At 37.8% G+C, this 19,958-nt stretch overlaps 1 pseudogene; it reads right to left on the bottom strand.

Annotated features, from left to right (window-relative positions):
• Window positions 1-14,052: 14,052 nt before the first annotated feature.
• The window catches only part of LOC102859518, an 18,018-nt pseudogene continuing 12,112 nt past the window's right edge, over window positions 14,053-19,958 (bottom strand).

Genomic DNA, 19,958 nt, shown 5'->3' with positions numbered 1-19,958 from the left:
AAAAAAAAAAAAAACCCAAACAAACAAAAAACACAAAAAACTCTCACGTCTACTGCCATTGAGTTGAGTCTGACTCATACACTCTGCTGGATTTCCAAGATTATAATCGTTTATAGGAATAGATTGTCCATCTTTCCCCCATGAAACCACCAGTAGACTAGAGTCAGCAAAATTATATTTAGCAGCTCAACAGATATTACCAGGACTCTTTTTGGATAAGGATGAACAGAAATACCTAAGACTAAACAACAACAACCAAAAACAAACAAACCCAGGACAAAAACTTCCTTGCAGCTGAATTGATTCCAACTCATAGCAACAGAGTAGAAGTAAGTTTAAAAAACACAAATCCATCACCATCAATGTGGAGTGACTCTTACATGATCCTCCAGTGGGTTTTCTGAGGCTGTAAATTACATGAGAGGAGACGGTTGCACATCTTTCTCCCACAGAGCTGCTGGATTTCAATTGCCAGAAAGGCACTGCCACTGGGTTAGCAGCTTTGTTCCCTATGGAGCACTCCGCAAGAGCTTCCTAGAGTAGAACTAAAGAGGGTGCTAAATTAAAGTCAGTAGAAGCTTATCAAAGAGTAAGGAGAAAGAAAAGGGTGCAAACTGAGGCCTAGGCAGAGAGGTTAAGGGAGAGTCAAGGAGACCTCCAAAGTGAGATATGAAGAATGGATGAGATTAAAGAAGGGTCAAAGGAGCTAGACATTTTGGAATAGGCAGGCAGGAGGGGAGGCATTTCAACCATATTAGGCCAGACAGTTTTCCTCTTGAGATACTGTATAAGTCAGTATCTGATGAGTTAATTTTTGTATAATCATAGTTGTCCAGTATAATTGCTTCTATCTCAATACACTACTGAATATAGCAATAGTAAGACGTGCCTACAGGAACATTTCCCATTTGGGAAATACAGGGGTAGAGAGTTATGAACATGTACTGGTGCTAGACATGTAATTGCTGTTAGTTACTACTAAGCCAATTTAAACTCATAGTGTGTGAACTCATTTATTTCATAATTTACTATGAGGGAACACATTAGTCTACACATTTTATAGATGAAGAAATTGAGGCGTAGAGATATTCTGCTGCCAAACGGCACATTTTTTTTTAATTTGAGCATCAACTGTTGGAATACGTCCTAGGTTTTAAAGAATACTTCCAGTTCTACCATTATGTTCCTCCTCAGAAGTCAGATTGACTCCTGTCAATAGTAGGAAGGGGGAAAATCGCTGCTTAACAATAAAGGTTAACTTTTAGTCTCTATGTACTATGCCAGACTTGTTATATACTTTCAAATCAATGTAAAAGAAATACTCCATCTTTATATTTTTGGCATTTTTCTTTATCACAATTATTTTAGTTAGTCCATTTCTCTGGTGCCTAGTGGAACAGGTGTTGAACAGTTAACCCATGGAAGTGCCTCTCTGGAAGTTAGAATCTTCCAATGGCTCCTTGAGAGAAAAGATGGTCAATCTCCTGCCATACAGTTTACAGCTTCCTGAAAACCTGCTGGAAGGCTCAGCTATTGTTGATTCTAACTTCACAGCAATGCATGAATGAGTTCTCTTCTCATTACACACTTATGTTCAAGTATTTAGAGAATGAAGAGAATACGACTTGGCCTTGAGTGGTGGAATGTGCTCAAGTGTTGCATGAATAACTCATGAATTCTCATTTAGGGACTAGTTGCTCTGACCACTGTCATGCTGTTTAGTTTCTGCAGACCTTAGTTTTTTCCCTAATGTATATGATAACAAAATTAAGCATAAGATATAGTTGTTGAAGAGGGAATAAAAATGTCTGAATAGCATTTTGTTAAGGGAAATATACCCATAGATAAAAAAAAAAACAACAAAAAAAACCCAACAAAAAACACAACCAAACACACAAACAACTAGAAACTAAGCCAGTTGGCCTCAAGTCAATTCTGACTTGCCAGGATACCATGCATTATGTAGTAGGATGGCTATGGAGGACTTTACTGCCTGGAATCTTTATGAAAGTAGATCTTTAGGCTTTTTTTCCAGGGTGCTGAACAAATTCAAATCACCGTCATTTATGTTAGGAATTGAGAGTGCAAACAACTTGCACCATCTAGGGATCTTAAGAATTTTTTTTTAAATAATTTGACTTTCTTAGAAAAAATAGCAAGACATGGTTTTGCTATTCATTATATTTCCTTATCCAATATTTGCTATTATATTGTAATTTGAATTATAAATATGGTTTGGATAGCTCTGCTTCACAAAGGAATGCAAGGATCACCAAATATCTATTAAAGATTGGACATAACCCAGGTTAAAACCCAAGCCCAAATCAGTGCTGTTCAGTCAATTGGGTTTCTGAGGTTGTGAATCTTAATGGGAGCAACTAACTCATTTTTCTCCTGTGGAATAAATGTGAACCACTGACCTTTTGGTTAATAGTCTATCACCCTGTTCCACCAGCATTCTTCTAGTCCAGACTATGACTGTAACAAACCGTTGAACTGACTTATATTTTTGTTGGTACGATGTACTGTTGAATTGAAACTGTCTCATAGCTGACCTTTCAGCAGGTTTTTAGAGGCAGTGAATTGAACGATAGGAGATTGCCCATCTTCTCCCATGATGCAGCTGGTGGATCCAATCTCTGTGCCTTCTGTTTAGCAGTGAAGTTCTTTACCACTAAGCCATCAGAGCTCCCTAGGCTCTAACCTAGTAACTTCATATAGAACAGTATGCAATTCTGCCTAATCTTGTGCTATCTTCACAACTTCTATGATGCTTACGCCAACTATTAGAGTGATTTTATCAATCCATCTCTTCGAAGGTCTTCCTTAACTTCACTGCCCCTCCACTTTTCCAAGCATGGTGCTCTTTTATTCAGGACTGGTTTCTCCTGATAACATGTCCAAAGTATGTGAGACTAAGTTTTACTGTCCTTGCTTCTAAGGTACACACAGTTCATTCCAAGCAAGGCTTACCTTTTGTCAGTCTGTGGTATATTCCTTTGCTTTGTCTTCCTAAGCTGCCTTTTGGAATCTTCTGTTGACCCACTTAACTTCCTGATTTGTTCCCTTTGCTTTGGCTTGTTGATGCTCTAGTGCAGTATTCAGAGTCTCTCCTGACATCCATCTAAATCTTTTATTCCTCCAGTCTTTGTAACGACCTTTTGCACTCACCATGGATGATATTCTTGATATCCTCCCACAGCTCATCTGCTCTTAGTTTCTTCATTCTTTTGTGTGCGAGACCTCAAACATGTTCTTGAGATAGTTTTAAAATTCAGGTGGCATAGACTCAAGGTTAAATTTTTGCTCTTGTGGATTTGTTTTTAATTTTCTTTAGCTTCAGTTTGAACTTGCATGTGAGTAGTTGATGGTCTATTCCATCATCAACACCTGGCTTACTTTTCACAGCAGATACAGAATTTCTTAAGTGATTTTCCCACAGATATAATAGATCTGATTCTTGTGTAAACCATCAGGTGAGGTCCATGTGTATTGTCATCATTTGTGTTTCTTATAAAAGTATTTGCAATGAATAAATCATTGGTGGTAAAATTCTATCATTCTAACTCCAGCATCATTTCTGTTACCAAGTCCATGTTTTCCAACTACTAATCATTTTTTCTTGTTTCTAATTTTTGTATTCCAACTCAGCATTTTTTAAGCTGAAGGAACTGAAGAACAAATTCAAGCCTCAAATTGCAAAATCTATGGATGCTTTGGGGGAGAATATTGAATGATACAGGAAGCATCAAAAGTAGATGGAAGGAGTAGACAGAGTCACTGTGCCAAAAAGAATTGAATGAACAGAAGAATTACATGAAACAACGTATAACAAAGAGACAATGGTGATGAAGAAGTAAAATCTTGCTGAAGATTATCCAAAAATGACTGAAATAGGACGTCGACAGAGAGTTACCAGAAATACAAGCTGGATTTAGAAAAGGCCATGACACTAGGGACATCATTGCCAATGTTAGATGGATCTTGGTTGAAAGCAGAGTACTAGAAGAATGTTTATCTGTGTTCATTGACTACACAAAGGAATTTGACTGTGTGGATCACACCAAATTGTGTCTAATCTTGAGAAGAACGGGAATCCCAGAACACAAAACTTATACTTGGCTAGGAAGCTATCATTAGAACAGAGCAAGGAAATACTGCAAATTCAAAATCAGGAAAGGAGGGCATCAGGAATGCATTCTATCTCCATATGATTTCAATCTCTATGTGGAACAGATAATTCAGGAAGCTTGTCTTTATGAGGAGGGATGTGGCATCAGAATTGGAGGAAGATTCATCAACAACTTGTGTTATGCAGATGACCTGAAATATCTGCTGAAGAAGGTCAAGAACCACAGTTTTCAAAATGAATTGAAGCTCAGCATCAAGAAAACAGGCTCTCACTTCTGGGCCAATTGTTCAATAATCTACTCCAGCACCATAACACAAAGGCAACACCATGATAGATGGAGAAGAGATTGATATTGTTAAAAGTTTTAGCTTGTTTGGGTTCACAAACAACACTTTTGGCACTAGCAGCCAGTAAATCAAAAGATGAATAGGGTTAGGGAAGCATGCTGCTAGGGACCTCTCCAGAGTGCTAAAGAGCAAAGATGCCAATCTATAGACAAAGTGAGCCTAATCCAGGCCATGTTCTTCACAATTACTTGGTATGCATCAGAGAGCTGGACAATGAATAAGGATGGCAGAAGAATCAATGCCTTTGTGTTATGGTGCTGGAGTAGATTATTGAACATACCATATACTACCAAGAGAACAAACAGGTCTGTCCTGGAGAGGGTGAAACCAAAGTATCTGGAGACAAGAATTTTGACTTTCAGTTTCACATACTTTGTGTATGTCACCAGAAGCAACCAATCCTTAGAGATAAACATATTTGGAAGGGGTGTGTGTGTGTCTGTGGGGGGCGACAATGCAGGATAGGAAGACCCTGGATGAGATGGATTGACAAAGTGACTGGGGTAATAGTGGCAAGTATGTCGGAGACAGTGAGACTGGCTCAGGATAGGACAGGGTTCAGAGCTATTATGCATAGGGTCATAGGTAACTAGACAGCACATGACCACCATTACAACAATATGGTACATTCCATTTTCTCTACCAACACCATGATTGAAATATATCAGTTCTTCCCAGGAGAGTTTAATATAATTAGAGCTGTTTTTATCAGGTGATTTACCAATAAGAAATTTTGGAACCTGTGTCTTATAATCAATAGATTTGTTAATCAACACATACTGGATTCTTACTCTGGGTGGAGCGCTTTGGTAATATTAAGTATGAAATTGCCAGCGGTGAGTGTCACTGTAAACAGTTACGCATTAGATGTCCAGGACATTGTTACTATGTGTAATGAATGACTGGATGGTACACCATGCAAGGGTGGTGACCTCCTGGAGGCTGAAATATGTATTTTCTTTGGTTGTCAATTACAGTATATAGATACAGATTGTATCCCACAAAGCCTTTACAAAAAGTATAAAGGGAAATGAAAATATTCCAAACCAGAATATTCTAGCAAGGATTTTAGTCAAATGTTAAATTCTTAAAGGAATATAAAAGTAATACTTTGTTTCAAATTCAAAAGACCTCTCATTGCATCAACTAGTAAAAGATTTTGCCTTGAAAGAACTTAGAAAAAGGAAACAAAAGGTGATGACAATAGACTCTCTCAAACTTCTAAAACTATAATGTGTGATTATTATTTTTCAGTCACTTGGCAAGAAAACTTGTTTCTAAAATTCTCAGAAACTTCAGCATCAAATTCTACTGTCTTCCTGACTTCAGATCTTTGAACATGTAAAATTCAGCCTTTTTATTTGCCTTTAAGGAAATGGAAATACTCATATTGAGTAACAAAGGCAAATACTTGTAATTTTACTTTTAAGATAATTAGCCATCATTCAAATATTTCAGATTTCAATCTAATTAGGGTTGCTATTAATCATATCTCCATGTGCAGATACAAATATGTAATTATTTTACTGATTGCAAGTTGTATTGCTTCCCTTGTTGAAAAACAGTGACTCAGAATTTTAAAATATACTGAAGGAAAAAGGAGGAATGTTGGTTAAGAGAAAACCCTCTGCCTTAAGAACAATTTGAGAAACAAATTAAATCAATGGTAACAGAGCAACAGAATTAAGGAGAAGCTGCAAAAGAAAGTTTACATTGCTCCTGAATAACATTTTCTTTGTCTCTAAAGTATATATGCAAATATATTCAAGAATTTAAAGAATGTGTAATGTGATTATAAGAGGCTGTCAAGTCAATTAGTACTTGTGTTGATCTTATGAACAATAGATGTGAACCTTTCCCTGTCTTGCACTACCTTCATGATCTCTGATACTTCTGAACCCATTGTTACAGTTACTGTATTAGTTCTTGATGAAGGTATTCTTCTCTTTCTCTAATCTTCCATTTTTTCCCCAGCTTAGTGTCTTTTCCCAAAGACTGGCCAGTCTTGACAACAGGTTCAAACAATATAAAATAGTGTTGTGAAAAAGTAGTGGCCAGAGACTGAAAATGTCTTATTGAAAACATTAGACTATGTCTCTGTTAGGATTTTTTTCCCCCAATCAATAATTTATTCATTGCTCATACCTTTTTATAGAAAACCAGAATGACGTAAATGACAATTATATACATGGATCTTGCGTAAAGGAATATACAAGTATCAAATTGGTTTTATCTAAAGAAAGAGAAAATACAGAACTCATTATCAGCTGTCTAAACAAGCATTGAGTCTGATTGTGGAACAGAACATTAATTACTCATATGCAATTTAAATTGCAGCATTTTTTTTATATCTATTAGGCAACTATTCTTTTTTTTTTAAATGCAGTAAGCAAAACTTATCCAGTTTTTCTCAGTCTTATCCCCACCCCAATGTCAGCCTCATTCTATAACAGTGGCACCATATAATATTTGTCTCTTTGTGACTGAGATTTTTTACTCAGCATAATGTCTTCCAGGGTCACCCATTTTGAAAAATATTGCAAGAGTTCCTTGTTTTTTAAAGCAGCATAGTATTCCATTGTGTGAATATGCCACAGCTTCTCTATCCATTTGTTGTTGGGTACTTAGATTGTTTCCAACTCCTTGCTATTGTGAATAAAGCCGCAATAAGCATGGGTGTGCATATATCTGCTTGGATGTCATTTATGGTCTTTATAGGGTATTTTCCCAGTAATGGAACTGCTGGGTCAAATGGTATCTCTATTCGCAACTTTTTGAGAAAGCGCCAAACCACTTTCCACAGTGGTTGCACCATTTTACACTCCTACCAACAGTGAATAAGGGTTCCAGTCTCTCCACAACCTCACCAGCATTTGTTGTTAGCTGTTCTGTTAAATTTTACTATTCTTATTGGGGTGAGATGATATCTCATAGTTGTCTTGATTTGCATCTCTCTCAGGGCTAGGGATTTTGAACATTTCTTCATGTGCTTGTTGCCATCTGAATGTCTTCTTTGGTGAAGTGTCTGTTCATATCCTATGCCCACTTTTCTATTGGAGTATTTACCCTTATCTTGTTGTGGTGCTCAAGTATTTTATAAATTCTAGATATAAGTCCCTTATCTGACATGTCATTCCCAAATACTTTTTCCAAGCCTGTGGCTTCCCTTTTTATCCTGTTGGAGAAGTTTTTGGATGTGCATAGGGATTTGATTTTTAGAAGGTCCCATTCTTCTATTTTATCTTCTCCTGGTTCTAAATTTTTCAGGATACTTGGAAGACTCTTTATGTTGTAGATTAGGACTACTTCTGTTAGGATTTTTAAAAACAGATTTTTTTTAAACTAAAAAAGGATAATTGCTTTTTATGAAATAAGATCATGTAGCATCACCTACTAGAAGGTGGGATGAGAGACCTCAAGGTGAGGGAGTGGTCCATTTTGGTTAGGTAAACAGAGGTAAGTAATTTCATATGCAAGAGAAGTTCAGGAGAAGATAGGACAATCACAGTTTCTTAACATTACTGTTGTTGTTGTTATGTGCCGTCCAGTCATTTGTGACTCACAGCGACCCAGCCCTGAACCCTGCTCTATCCTGTGCCAATCGCATTGCCTCTGACACACCCATCCCGATTACCCCAGTCACTGCATCAATCCACCTCATAAAGGGTCTTCCCCTCCTGCGCTGTCCCTCTACTCTACCCAGCATGATGTCCCCTCTAAAGACCTGTCTCTCCTTACAACATGTCCAAAGTATGTCAGACGAAGCCCCAGAATCCTTGCCTCCAAGGAGTAGCCTGGTTTAACCCTCTCTAGGATGAATTTGTTTTCTTGTACATGCAATACTCTTCTCCAGCACCAAAGCTCAAAGGCGTCAATTCTCCTTCTATCCTCCCTAGTCATTGTCCAACTCTCTGATGCATAAGTGATTGCAAAAACCATGACCTGTATCAGGCGGACCTTACTCTCCAGAGAGACACCGTTGTTCTTGAGTACTTTAGAGAGGTCCCTAACAGCAAACTTTCCCATTGCAATAACGTTTTTTGATTTCCTGGCTGCTGGTGCCAAGAGTGTTGACCGTGGAGCCGAGCAAACTAAAGCTGTGAACAATCTCAATCTCTTCACCATCCATCCTGATGCTACCGATTGGTCCAGTGGTGAGAATCTTTGTCTTCTTGACATTGAGCCTCAGTCCATACTGAAGGCTGCAGTACTTGACCCTCTGTAGTAAGTGCATGAGGTCCTCCTCAGTTTCAGTGAGCAGGGTTGTGTCATCTGCATAATGCAGATTGTTGATAGATTGTCCACCAATCCTAACACCACACTTCTCCTCATAGAGCCCAGCCTCTCAAATAATCTGCTCTGCATACAGGATGAAAAGGTATGGAGATAGGACACATCCCTGGCATACACCCTTCACAATTTTGAACCAGGCAGTGTTGCCTTGCTCTGTTCTGACAACTACCTCTTGGTCCAAGTATAGGTTTCGCATTAGCATGATTAAATGGTCTGGGGTTCCCATTCTTCTCAGAGTCAGCCACAGTTTGTTATGATCCACACAGTCAAATGCCTTTGCATAATCAATGAAACACTGACATTCTTCTGGTATTCTCTGCTTTTAGCTAAGATCCATCTAACATCAGCTACAATATCCCTAGTACCACGACCCCTTCTAAACCCAGCCTGGACTTCTGGCAGTTCTCTGCTGATGTACTGTTCCAGTTGTTTTTGGATAATCTTCAGTAGAATCTTGCTTGCATGTGAAATCAATGCTATTGTTCTGTAGTTTCCATACTTGTGTCACCCTTCTTTGGAATGGGAACAAATATAGATCTCTTTCAGTCAGTTGGCCAAGTGGTTGTTCTCCAGATTTCTTGGCACAACTTGGTGAGCACATCCAGGGCAGCATCTGTTAGCTGAAATATGTCAATTGGTATATCATCTACTCTGGGTGCCTTATTTTTTGCTATTTCCTTCAAAGCAGCTTGAACTTTTGCCTTCATTGCCATAGACTCTTGCTCAAATGCTATCCTAGACTAGTAGTAATTCCTTATCTCATAAACGACTTAAGTATGGCAATATTTCTAAGGCAGATTGTGAATATTTTCATGGAGTGGTCTTGTGATTGTTTATAGATTAGGCAAACTCCTGTTCAAGTCTTCAAAATATGTTATTGATATAATTAGTTAGTATCGAGGTCCAGCCTCAATATATCGAAACAGTTCCGTGAGAGAAGGGGCTAGGATTGAATGAAGATGCAGAGAGACTAAATGCTGATGATGAATAGCAGAGACATTTATGTTTTGAAAAGCATATATAGGTTTTTTGAAGCACCTCTGCAGTAGCAATCGCATTATCTCTTTCCGTCTGAGATGCTGACTCTCAGGTCAAACATTAACTCTCACAGACCTCAGCACAATACAAAGATGGTTTAAAGCATACCTTATTGTGAGCTCTAACAAACAAAGAGTTTAGGTAGATAACATTCCCTGAGGTCTGAGACCTTTGGTCACTCTTATTCATTAACATCCTGCTTCCTTGAGTTTTTTATTGACAAGCAGATGTTCTAGCCAAGATGGAATTAGTCTTGCTGGTTTTACAGTACACGGCTAATCTTGCTTTGCAAGTTAGTCAGGCCTCTGATAAGTTAGGAAGAAATTAAGGTTAATCTAATCTTAAACTTTTAAAATATAAACATTGTGTACCTGACAATGGTTGTGATGGTGGTGAAAATAACTTAGGCAATTCACCTACTGGAGCAGTTGTGATAACAGGTTTGTTTTCTCATTTTAATGTCAAATCTTTATGTGTGTGATACAGTTAAAACATTCACAAACTAAGCTTTTCCTTACTCATTACTAATTTGTAAAGGAAGTTAGCAGAAATACTATTAAGAATGCTTAAGTGAAAATTTAATTGGGAAGGAAAAATGGAAAGCAATATCAACAAAGGTTTGAGATGTATTTTTCTACCATCAAGTTATTTAAAGATTCTAAACCCTGGATGAAATGGATTGATACAGTAACTAGGGCAATGGAGGATAGGTGTGTTAGTATGTGAGACTGGCTCAGGACAGGGCAGGCTTCAGAGATGTTGTACAGAGTTGCTATGAGTCACAGGCAACTGAATGGCATGTGGCATGTAATAAAAACAACAGTAGTTTAATTTGATATTGTCAGTTATATTTCCTTGCCTTCTAAGGCTAGTAGCTTAAACATTCATGTTTGGGTTTTTTTTTTTTTTTTTTATAAAATAGTGAAGTAGATTTGTTATAAAGTTACATTCCCAAAGGGATGGACCTCCTTTCTTGAAATGTGTAGGGGAGGTGTGCTTAAACATTCTTAATAAAGAGCGCTAAGCATTTATTTATCCAAGTTAGAAATTCTGATTTTTTTCTTCATTATTTGAATAATAACACACTGCAACCTAAAAGTTGAATGGCTTTTTTACTGTAAATAGAGTTTTGTCTGAAGTCGTCTTACTCACCTCCACTAAGAACAAAAGAAAAACTCCATCCTGAACTAGACTATATATTTTTTAAAAGAATATTATTTTATTAATTCACCATGTCATTGACCAAAATAACTCTAGAATTGTGCTAGAAAAGACCTGGGTTATTAAGTTTTTCAACTTTCTTCATTAACTTATAATCAAAGCAAAGCTCACAGAGATGGAATTGCCCAAGGTCATCCTGAAAGTTAATGAATACCTTGTTCTCTTTAAATTGCCTCCAGAAATACACAAGAAAGCCACTCATTCTGGCAAAGACAAACATAACTTTTTACTAAAATGGAGCAAAACGTTTTAATCAACACCTTATTCATGAAATTTGTGTCCAAATTATTTTGGGCTCAAATTATTTTTATTATAGAAATTTTCAAACACATACCAAGTAGAAAGAAGAATATAGTAACTTGCATGTACATTCTGTTAGTTTATCCATTTTCTATCCTTATTATCATCATCATCATTATTACTGTCATCACTATTGTTATTGGCAATAGTGATATTTTTGCTGAAATAGTTCATGTGTTGAACCAAATTTCTTATATTTTGCTACTATTAAGTACCATTCAGTTGATTACAACTCGCAACAACATTATGGACAACAGATCAAAACTTGGCCCTATCCTATATGATACTCACAATCTCTGCTAGTTCAAGCTTATTGTAGTCATTGTGTCAGTGTACTTTTCCAAGCAATGTATCTTTTTTCCAGAACTAGCCCTGCAGTAGTTTTCTTTGCATAGGCCTTTTGAACCTCTAGTTATGTTAACTCCCAAGTATCTCAATTTGTGGTTGTCTATTGTTTTCTATATATGCCATTCCATTGTTTCTAGCTTGAATGGTTTCTGCTAAGAAATCAGAACTTAATCTAATTTTTCCCCCTTGTAGGTGACTCTTTATTTTTCCCACACTGCTTTTAGTATTCTAACCTTATTTTTTAATTTGGAGAATTTGACTATGATAAGTCTTGATGTTTTTCTTTTTGGGTCTAACCTATACGGCGTTTGCTGTGCTTCTTGAATGTGGATTTCCTCATTTTTCAAAATATCTGGGAAATTTTCTAATATTTCTCCACAATTTTCTCAGTGACTCTTCTGTCACTCACATGCTCTGGAATTCCAATTATGTGGATGTTGTTCCTTTTGATGTCATCCCATATAATTCTAATATTTTCCGTCATTTTCTTTACATCTAATCTCTGATTTTTTTTCCTTCTAGAATGTTTCCAGTGAAGCTCTTGTGTTCCAGATCACTGACTCTCTGTTCTATCTCTTCAGGTCTATGGTTTTTGTGCTACTGGCATGTTGGACACTTGCCATTTCAGTCTTAATATTCTGGATTGTATTTTCAAGCTTTTCTGTTATTTACAGTACTGTGTTGGCTCTACCCTCCCTGTTTTGTGATGATTTTTAAAGTTCTTCTCCTCTTTATCTAAACTATCAATTCTTTCTTTCATCTTTTGCAATTTATTCCATAACTGTTCTAGTTGTTCCTCATCAATATATTTCTTCTGGATTGTTGTTTCTGGTGTATTTGTTTTCTTAGTGGTTTCCATTGTATCTTTCACCATTTGCATTTTCTTCTGTAGCTATTCAACGAACCCTACACCAATGTATTTCATCTGGTTCTCTATATCTGAGGTATTCATTGGGCCTGTTTTTTTTAGGAGAAGGATTCTTTTATTTTTTCATGATGACTGAGGCAGACTGCTGTTTTCTTGACATTATGTGACTCTTTTCTTAGTAGGTGCTAGGTTGTTATAACTATATAATGTTCTAGGGTATGGCAATATTTTGTGAAAGACCTGTATATTGGTGCTTCCCTCTTGGGCCTCAGGCCAGAAATAGATGACTATTGCCCTCTAAACATTGTGGTTCCACCTGGCCTCTTTCTCTTGAGCTTAAGAAATCCCAGGTGATGTAGTTAGACAGCCATGCTCAAGGCCTGTAATATTGGTACTCCTGGCACAGGTCATCATGGTGGTAAGGGGGCAGTCTCCAGGCAGTGTGGCAGTGGTCCAAGGCCATGGCTAGTGGTCTCCAGGTGGCGGGGAAGTGGTCTAGTGTTCCAGATGGGAGAGTGGTCTAGACCACACTGGAACAATAGCCCCTTGACCTGGCAGGCAGTGGTTCTGTCATGGACCTGGGTATGAGTGCACCTGGGCTTGCCTGCATCCTTTAGGAGACACAGGGGAAGCGATGCTAGGAAGATGCTCCAGGGTCCAGTTTTACCTCACAGGTCTTGGCATCTTGCAGTAGAGAGATAGTAAGGTCTTGTGCCAGCATGACCAAATGCAACAAGTGCCGTCTGTATATAGTATGACCTCTAACATGTCATGTGTCAGTGTACAAAATATGTTGTAATCCTGGTAGATACTAATAGAAAAGATGAAAATATTTTTTAAATTGATGTGTTGTAATTACACTTTAGAAGTTTACCAAGGTATTAAAAATTTCAAGAAGATGCTCTTATTTTGAATATATATATTATTATTTAAAGGGATAACATTTCATAAAATGAACTATGAAATTGAATATATCATGAAAGAAAAAAATCTCTTCTCATCCTGTGTCCAAGCTGTTTATGGTAAGATCTAGGATGCCAGGAAACGAAGGTTTTCTGATGGGCTTGACTGAGTAGGAGCAGGGCAGGGAGTGTTGGCAGGGAGTGTGGAGAGGGATTTTTCATATCAGAGGAGATTTACTGGATCAGAGGAGGCAGTCCACGTGATTTCCTGTTGTTATTTTATGCCATCAAGTCAGAACAGGCCTTCCCAGCAAAATGAAAGATGACAAAAACCACTTTTGGGTAGCATTTTGCATGAATGATTTTAGATATGATTTCTTAGAGTTTCCCTGCTTACTCATCAAATTGTCTTCAACTACAACTTTTATTAAGTCGTTGAAGGATATTTGAAAACTGAGGAAAGGAAATGAATATTATTTGTATAAAATGGAATTCCATGCAGCATCTTTCATATAGAAGAAGAAACAGACTTGTTCTTTTTTTAAATTTTTTTTTGGTTTGCTTGTTTTTAAGTAAAAAAATCTTTATCATACTGCTGCGAAGTTACTGGGAAGAGGCCATGATGCTGGACACACTGCTAAAGGCAATATTCTCCACAATGTTCTTGGGTTTAATGCTCTCTTCCTGGCTACAGATGAAGATCTGGCCCAGCTCATTGGTGCTCCACCCATATTTGCTCATTCACATCTTGAACTGGCTGGCTGTCAGATCCCCAAGCATCTCGGCCAGTAGCCAGTGGTCAATGTGTTGGTAAGTAATGCTGACGACATGGAAAATAAATTTCTGAACAGAGTATTCAAAGCCTTTAATGTCTTCCAAGAGGTCCATGCTTTCATCCAAGGCTTGCCAAAATGCCTGGAAGTGGCAGGTCTCCAGCAGGTCTCTAAGGTAGGGTATCTGTCAGATCAGCTGTTCTTCTTGAAGTGCTTGGTCAGTCATACACTTGCACAGAGTGAGTCAGTGTGAGGCAGGTTGGTGAGGGCTTTCAGCAGGATCTGGGTAGTAACCGTGGTCTGAAAAAAGGTTGGGTTGAACTGGTACAGCTTCAGGATAGTAAGGATGGCTTCCAAGTTATGAGCATTCTCCTTAGCCTGCATCTCCACATATCACTCTAAGTTGGCCTGGTTCTTAGGATTGTACCTGTTGACGCCCTTAAGCAACTTGCCCATGTTCACTTTCATCTGCTCAGACAGTGCCTTTCAAACTCAGGCAAGCCCTGGTAAAGATTTGTTCTTTAAACTCTTTCTCTGCTTACCTTTTCCTCATGGTAACAGAAACACTGCCTATATTTAGACGTTCATTTCGATAGAATATTGCACTGAATTAAAGGAATCTCTATCTTTTCTTCTATAGGTGTAGACAGTAAGTGTGTGGACTCCAGGTCTTTAAGGCATGGTTTGATGTAGAATTACTATTCTACAGGACTCACAAGCAGTAATGACTTCAGAAGCGGAATATAATTTCAGTATGGGTCAGACTCAAAGTTTTATGTTTGTAGAAGAGAACTCAATCAAACTTGAGGCAAAAAACCCTCAAGCAACTATCAAAAAGTTTCAAAGGAACTTCCAAGAGAAGGAGGAGAAGGAAGAAAAGGGAAAGGAGGAGGAGAAGCCTGCATAGTTCAAAATCAGAAAGAGCTTGCATCAGGGATGCATCCTATCTCCATATCTTTTCAATCTATAAGCAGAACAAATCATTCAGTAGGCTGGGTGTTATGAAGAGGAATGTGAGATGGGGGAACACCAGAAGACTTGATTGTGCTTATGTGAAAATTTACACTTACATCAGTAAGCAGTCCTCAAAACAGAGTAAGAAAACACTGCGTGGTTCAAAATTAGAAGGACAGTGTGTCACGAATTCATCCTATCTCCATAGCTTTTCAATCTATAAGCAAAACAGATCAGTTGGGAGGGTGTCTCCGCCTATAGAAGAAAGGAACTCAATAAAAGGTAGAAGTTAAAATGTCTCAAGCAACATCCAAAAAGCTGCAGTGGTGAAGTGGTTAAAGAATTGTGCTATAAACCTAAGGTGAGGGGTTCGAGGCTTGTGCATATTGAGGAAGGGGGAGTAGGGTGACAAGGGGAACACTGCATGTTTCAAAATCAGAAAGGGAGTGCATCATTGATGCTTCCTATCTCTATACCTTTTCAATTTATATGCAGAACAGATCATTTGGGAGGCTGGGCTTTATGAGGAAGAATGTGAGAAGACGAAATCCCAAAACACTTGATTGTGCTTATGGAAAAACCTATACTTCGACCAGGAAACAGTCCTCAGAGGAGAGCAAGAATACGAATAGTTCAAAATCAGAAAGGGAGTGCATCTGGGATGCGTCCTATCTCTATACTTTTTCAATCTATATGTAGAACAGATCATTCAGGAGACTGTCTCCACCTGTAGATGAAAGGAACTCAATAAAAGACAGAGGTAACAAACCCTTAAGCAACATCCAAAAAGCTGCAGTGGGCAAAGTGGTTAATGAGCTGTGCTACAAACCTAAGGTGAGTTGTTTGAGGATTGTGAACATTGGAAAATAGGTAGGGGGAGAAGGGAACACGGCATGGTTCAGGATTAGAGAGGGAGTGCATAACTGATATGTTCTATCTCCATACCTTTTCAATCTATGTGTAGAACAGATTGTTCAGAAAGCTGGGTTTATGAGGAGGAATGTGAGTAGGAAGAATCCCTGAAATTTGATGGTGCTTTTATGAAAACTACACTTGAATCAGGAAACAGTCCTTGGAACAGGGCAAGGAAACACTGCATGGTTTAAAATCAGAATGTGTCATGGATATGTCCTATCTCCATAGCTTTTCAATCTATTAGCAAAAAAGATCATTTGGGAGGCCTTCTCCACCTGTAGAATAAAGAAACTCAATCAAAGATAGAGGTGAAAAACCCTCAAGCAACATCCAAAATGCTGCAGTGGTGAAGTGGTTAAGGAGTTGTGCTACAAACCTAAGGTGAAAGGTTCAAGGCTTGGGAGCATTGGAGAAGAGGGAGAAAGAAGGGCGAATGATAACAGTGATACAGTTTTTGCTACAGTCTCTTCTAAATCCTGCTAGAACTTCTGGCAGTTTCTTTCTGTGTACTGGCCTAGCCATTTTTGGATAATTTTTTAGCAGCAGGTTAGGAAAGTCATATCGGAAGATTAAACTCCCCACATAAAGAACTCAAATTCCCTTTGTGTGCATGTAAAGTATCAACATGTGTTTAGGGTTCCACTTTAGACTAAGAATCTTGGAGAATTTTTTGACAGCAGATTCCTCTAATTCAACATGGGATAAAATGATTGGTTATAATATTTCAGTATTTTCAATAGACTCATTTTCATGTGAAAGTTGGATAATGAATAAGAAATAATTGATTCCTTTGAATTGTGGTATTGCTGAGAAATAGACTTCCAAAAGAATAGATCTGTTTTGAGAAAAGTATAGCCAGAATATTCTTTAGAAACAGAAATTGTGAAAATTATTTCAGTCTTTGACCCTAGGAACAATATTTTTGAACCTTGCCCCATCCTGAGCCAGTCTGTCTCCAACACACTTTCCACCATTACTCCAGCCACTGTGTCAATCTATCCTATCCAGGGTTTTCCTTTCCTGCACAATCCTCTACCCTTCAAGCATGATATCCTTCTACAAAGCTGAGTTCTTCCTGCCAACATGCTCAAAGTATGTGAGAGTTTCAAAGTCCTGGCCTACAAGGGGCAACCTGGTTTCACCCTCCCCTCTCCTCCAGCACCACAACTCAACGACATTGATTCTGTTTTCACCATTACTTATTGTCTAACTTTTTGAAGCATAGCAAGTAATCAAGGTGACCATGGCCTGGATCAGGTTCACGTTTTCTCTAGGCTGATATGATTGTTCTTCAGAACTCTGAAGAGGTCTCTGACATCTGACTTTCCTAATTCAACTTGCGTTTTAATTTCCTGACTACTGGTACCAAGAGTGCTGATTGTGGAGCCAAGCAAGCTGAAATTGTTAACACTCTCAATCTTCTCCATCTATCATGAAGCTGTCAATTGACCCAGTGGTAATAGTTGTTTCTTGTCTTGATGTTGAAGTGCAATCCATACTGAAGACTGTGGTTCTTGAGCCTCTGCAGCAAACACTTCAGGTTCATAGCAGTTTCAGATGTATTATCTTCAAAACACATGAAGTTAACACATGAATGGATAGGTCTTCCTCAAATCCTGATGGCACATTCCTTCCCATAAAGTCCAGCATCCCGAATGATCTGTTCTACATATAGATTTAAAAGGTATGGAGACAGGATGTAACCCTTGCATGATTTTGAACCACACAGTATTTTGTTTTCTGTTCTGAGCACTGCTTCTAAGTATAGGTTACGTATGAGCATAATCAAGCGTTCTGGGTTCCTATTCTTCTCAAGGGTAGTCACAATTTGTTGTGATCCATAGAGTTAAATGCTTTAGCATAATGAATAAAACACAAATAGATATTCTTTTGATACTTTTTACTTTCAATCAAGATATGTCTAACATTAACAATGATATCCTTAGTGCTACATCTCTTCTAAATCCAGATTGTACTTCTGGCAGTTGATTTACTGTTCTAGTTATTTTTTTTTATAATCTTCAGCAGGATCTTCCTTGCATGTGATATTAGTGAAATTGTTTGAAAATTTCCATACTCTCTGGACACCCTCCTTTTTAAAAATGAAAATAAATATGTATCTCTTCCTGTCAATTGGTCAGGTAGCTGTCCTCCAGATTTCTTGCTACAACCTGGTGACGATGTACATTTTTGGGCCTGCATTTGTTTGTTCAAATATGTCAATTAGTATTCCATCAATTCAAGAGGCTTTATTTTTTGCCAATTCATTCAGAGCTGCTTGAACTTCCTCCTTTATCACCATTGCTTCTTGATTATATACTGTTTCATGAAATTTGTCTGCATACGCAATTCTTTTTGGTACAGTGTGACTCTCTGTACTCCTTCCATCTTCTTTTGATGCTTCCTGGAACATTCAACATTCTGCCCATATCATCTTTATTTTAAATCTAATGCAATTTTATTTTTATCATCAGTTATATTGTAACTTTGTTGAAAATAATTAATGACTAGATTTTAAAGGAAGATGTTTTCTGAAAGCAATTTGGCAATATATACTGAAGAACTTGGGTTATTCCCTCTCTTTACTATTGTGAACAAAGCTGCAATAAATATGGGTATGCACATATCTGCTGAAGTGGCAGTTCTAGTTTCTTTAGGGTATATTCACAGTAGTGGAATTGCTGGGTCAAATGGTATTTCTATTTCCAACTTTTTGAGAAAGTGCCATACTTCCTTCCATAGTGGTTGCACCATTTTACACTTCCACCAACAGTGAATAAGGGTTCCAGTTTCTCCACAATTTTGGCAGCATTTGTTGTTTGCTGTTATGCTGAATTTTGCTATAATTACTGGGGTGAGATGATATAATTGTTTTGATTTGCATCTCTCTTAGAGCTAGGGAGTTTGAATGTTTCTTCTTGTGTTCGTTTTCCATTTGAATGTCTACTTTGGTTAAGTGTCTGCTCATGTCCTGTGCCTATTTTTCAATTGGGTTATTTACCTTTGTCTTGTGGTGCTCGAGTAATCTATAAATTCTAGATATAAGTCCCTTATCAGACATGTCATTACCAAATATTCTTTCCCAGTCTGTGGCTTTCCCTTTTAATCCTGTTGGAGAAGATTTTGGATGTGCATAGCGATTTGATTCTTAAAAAGGTCTCATTCATCTATGTTACCGTCTTCTTGTTGTAGGCTTTTAAGGATGCTTGGAAGACTGTTGATGTTGTGGATTAGGGCTTCTAGATTTCTTCCAAGCTTTTCTCTGATGAAGTTTATAGACCTGGGTTTTAGTCCTAGGTCTTTGATCCACTTTGAGTTGGTTTTTGTGTATGGTCTGAGGTGTGGGTCTGGCTTGAGTTTTATTCAGATAGTTTTCCAATTTTGCCAACACCATTTGTTGAAAAGTCTGTTGTTTCTCCACTTCACTGATTTCATCTCCTTGTAAAAAAATCATTTGACCATAGGTAGGTGGGCTGATTTCTGGGTTCTCAGTTCTATTCCATTGATCTATGTGTCTGTCATTATACTAGTACCACGCTGTCTTGACCACCATGACAGTGTAGTAGGATTTGAAATTGGAGAGTAAGATGCCTCCTACCTTATTTCTCTTTTTAAGGGATATTTGCTTATTTGGGGTATCTTTTAATTCTAAATGAAATGTGACTACTGATAGGCAAGTTTTTATGGCTATCATTTTGTTGAGTTCATTTGTTTCAAGAAAATGGCTTTTCCATCTGGAAGAATGGAATTCTCAGAATGGAACATTGAGATTGTATTACACATGTAGATTGCCTTTGGTAGGATTATCATTCTTACAAAATTGAGTCTTCCTATCCAAGAGCAAGGTATATTCTTCCTTTTTTTAAA

Source organism: Elephantulus edwardii, unplaced genomic scaffold, assembly GCF_000299155.1.
Source record: "Elephantulus edwardii isolate Elephantulus edwardi_28Jun2011 unplaced genomic scaffold, EleEdw1.0 scaffold00240, whole genome shotgun sequence".
Lineage (NCBI taxonomy): Eukaryota > Metazoa > Chordata > Mammalia > Macroscelidea > Macroscelididae > Elephantulus > Elephantulus edwardii.
The sequence above is the reverse complement of the archived record's forward strand: the minus strand, read 5'-3'. Positions and strand labels throughout refer to the sequence as shown.